This window comes from Cupressus sempervirens, chromosome 7 (genome assembly GCF_028749045.1).
Source record: "Cupressus sempervirens isolate cs-2001-9-10 chromosome 7, ASM2874904v1, whole genome shotgun sequence".
NCBI classification, from domain to species: Eukaryota; Viridiplantae; Streptophyta; class Pinopsida; order Cupressales; family Cupressaceae; genus Cupressus; species Cupressus sempervirens.
The window spans coordinates 709,712,806-709,716,686 of record NC_143124.1 but is presented as its reverse complement, the minus strand read 5'-3'; the positions used below and the strand labels follow the sequence as shown (position 1 = coordinate 709,716,686).

Here is a 3,881-nt window from a genome sequence, read left to right as displayed (position 1 = left end):
TTTTGTATATGTACAAAATCAAGAGTTTGTTATATAACCACCATACTTGGTAAATGTGCATAAGTTAATTGTTCATCTCTAATCTCTAATTGTATTGCTCTAGTTAATTTAGTTTAACTAGCTATTATGAACTATACAATATAGATCAAAGTAACTACCTAGGCAGCAGGTGGGGTTGCAATGAGCAAATGGATAATAGAAAAACCTAACATACATTTGATGACCTTTTACGTGTGAAAACTTTGTTAGCCCAATTTTTGGTGGTGATGCTATCTATTTATGGGGGCATAACAATCTTGGTATCTAAATTATGTTAGAAACCCAACATAGATGCGTTTTAAATGATATCTTTGTGTTTTAGACAAATGTTTTCAAGATATCTATGCTAATGTATTCAAGATATCTATGCTAGTATGTATGCGACAATTTTCATTTGACTTTGAGAGCTTGTGCATATTAGCTTTTTGCTAACATCTTTCATTGAACAAAATAAAATCCACCATGGAAGTTCAACCTAGTTCACAAGATGATGAATAACTGGGGACTCATATTTAATTGTAGGAAAGAACTTCAAGTGATTGTTCATTGCTGATAGACATCTTCCCATATAGTAAATGTTTAATAGTCCTTGGCATGTGTATTTTAAATAGGTTGTCTGTGGGCTCTTAAGTTAATCTTTACCAATTTGCTAATAAATAAGTGATTTGCAAACTCACAAGTTGCAACTTTCAAAACATGAAGGGTTGTGTGAGCTGAAATCTTTTTGAGTAATCTCAAGCCTATAATATACTATATTGAATACAATCAATCATTATACTTCTATTTTGTTCATATGCGTTCTCTCTAGAACGCTTAAGCAAAAATCTATTCAGTAGCAATATTAAAGTGAACTATTGACACAATATTGCCATTCCACACAATCTGCAATGATTTTTTCAGTTTGGCCTACTCCTTTTTATTAATTTGCAATATTTTTTCTAAAATAGTATATTGCTTCAAATGAATGAGTGTTGGGAGGGTCTAGTTCTATTGATTGTTGATCCTAATTTCAGTTTAGCTGGCCATGCCATAAATTAATTTCATAATTCTTTTCTTTTCTCAGTTGAAATTTGTTATTGGTTTGTGAGAAGGAAGACACCCATGTTTTGGGCCAATTCCTAATAGGAAATAGCTAAACAAGAGGATTTGTGTAACAATTGTTAATTTTTTATAGTTAGATAGAAGCTTGCAATTATTTTTGTTACTTTATATAAACTTATAAACAACTGTGAATATGCAAGGTGGTGTGCAAAGGGTCCATCTCTTGGATGGTACAGTTGGTGGAGCTGTATTACTAGAACTATTCAAAAGAGATGGCATGGGGACCATGGTAGCAAGGTTTGTTTCTTTTTTATTTCAAGCATCTGTTTAGTTACGATTGTGGGTTTTAATCATTTTTGCAATATTTATATGAAAATGGAGTTTTATATTAGATGAATGAATAAATTGTACATCAAGAAGAGCATTGCATCATAGGATTTTCTTTTCCATCCTAATCAATAAAGGAAGATTTTTATGGTATTAGAATCTTTTATATGCTTTGCAAGTGTTGTGAGTACAATCGTCTTGCATATGTGTTGCCATGGTTGTCAACTAGACATCAAAACTTTATAGGATAATATAAGATGACAAAAGAAGTGATTCATCTTTGAGATTTTAACAGCATTTTTGACAAACTACAGCTAACTCTGGAAATCACCCACACAAAGTCTTGGAACATTTTAACATAAATATTCATTTTTTTAGGAAACAGGGCCAAATATGTTGGGCAATATCAGATTATAGACACTGAATCATTAGAAGCAACTATGGAGGCAGTTGGGACAATTCAGTTTACCATAGAAGCCAAACTTTCTCCTGGGCCACCAATACCAAGCCTTCACCATCATGGTGACAATGATTGTTGGCATGATGCATTTTCAACCATCTTAGATAGGGAAAAATATGTATATTCCTCCCAATGCCCCAATGTGTTCTCTCGTATGCATTTTTAGATATTTGCAAAATGTTAGTCATAAAAGAATGGAATTGGTCTTAAGCCATTCCATGTCACATCCTTTGTCAACTTAATATGTGTAATCATTTAGGCTTTGATCCATGGTCCATTAGACTGATTAGTCTCATGGATGTCATTAAAAATCTTCATTCATTCATTCATTTATCATTTTTGTCTATAGTTGTAGCTTTTTACTGGAACTTGAAGTCTCCATCATTTGCGGCAAATATAGTTCTAGTGTTTTTCTAATCATGTGTTAGAATAAATCAGCATGACTTATGTAGCTATGATACATAGAGGTGATGATTATGTTGGTTGTGATTGCAGGCATGCCCACCCTTCCTTATCTTTTTGAAAATGAATTTGTTGAAGTCCTAAAGAAAAAACATGCTTCTGGCACATTTAAAGAAATTGTGAGGAAATACAACCACTTAAGAAATGCAGGACTATTCTTTTTTCTTCATCTTTGAAGAATTAGAAATGCACTTTAAGTCCATGTTCAGTTTTCTTTCTTTGGTGGCTCATTGATTTAACCATTTGCATCATTAGCTCATTTATATCGAGGTATGTGAAAGTGGAAGCATTTTTTAAGGTCTTCTACCAAAAGGTCTGAATATCTACACTACAATAGCTGCCAGTGTAGAAGAAAATAGCTAGGGAACTTACTATCCTAGAATGTCCCCCTCACCCCCTCAAGAGTATTTCACATGCCTTGGAGATTTATACAGTGTTTCATGGATGGAAGATAGGTTAATATTTTCTCCTTCAAATAGCAACAATTATTCAAATAAAATTCATTTTATGGGCAATCTTGAGAATACAACTCTTTACTAATTTAATGTGAATGGCAGTGAGATGCACAATTTGGAGATAGAAACAATAAAGCAGCAGTACCAAATGGCAAGCAGCTTCAAAAAGATAGGAAGGTGTCCTTGAGCTAGATAATCTATACATATAATATAAGTGATAACATTTCATGGCCCTAATTTATGTTAAATGCTATAGAAATCTGTTTCTCAAGTCTTAGTCAAGGGAATGACTCAATGAAACTACTTAGGACATTTAATTTGGGGTTTGAACAAGCAAAACACCAGTTAGACTGCACTTTCCTTCTGGCTTTAAGAGATGTCGCACTTACTTCATGGGGTTTAATATTTATGTTTTCTTTTACTATTTATCACATTCATGTGTAGGTGCTAATTTTCACTTTCTGAATTTGATAATGGGTTATGGTGCTAGTACTACCATTAATAGTTCAATTTTTTATTGAAATTAGTAAAAATATTAGAAAACCAACTTCATTTGATATTATTTCTAATAAAGTGGAACTAGAAGGCACTTTTTAGTTCTGAAGTGCATATATTGATACAAAAAATCATTAATAGGTTAAAATGAGGACATCAAATCATAACACATATAGGACTAGAACCCATGTAATGCAGCACGATGACATCTCTATCAGTAGAGAGCATTTGTTTCTATACATGGGAAGTGACCCTGAAAATGCTAATGCTACTTTTACGTTTGACAATGGGATTGAAGAAGTTTTTGATGAAAAGGAAGCAAGGGTTATAAACCAGCAGGATGCAGACCTTCTTTACCTATGGCAAAAGGTGGTAATCATGTCTCTATTTTGATACATACTTAACACTTAATTCCTTACTTTTCTACTAATTACTTACCTTATAGCTAGTTGCCTATTAGATAAATACCATTCTCCAATAATTCTAGTATCTGAATGTTTGATATACCATTCTAGTTGTCTACTACTGAAAAGAATGCATAGCTTGAGAAAATGCAATGGAGTGTTTCGTTCAATGTTAGCCTTGAAAGGTGTTAGCTAGGG

The 3,881-nt window shown here is 32.9% G+C and overlaps 1 pseudogene; it reads left to right on the top strand.

Moving 5' to 3' along the window:
* The first annotated feature begins 2,364 nt into the window (after positions 1–2,364).
* On the top strand, positions 2,365–3,672 carry LOC149549190 (vacuolar-processing enzyme beta-isozyme-like; annotated as a pseudogene).
* Positions 3,673–3,881: the final 209 nt, after the last annotated feature.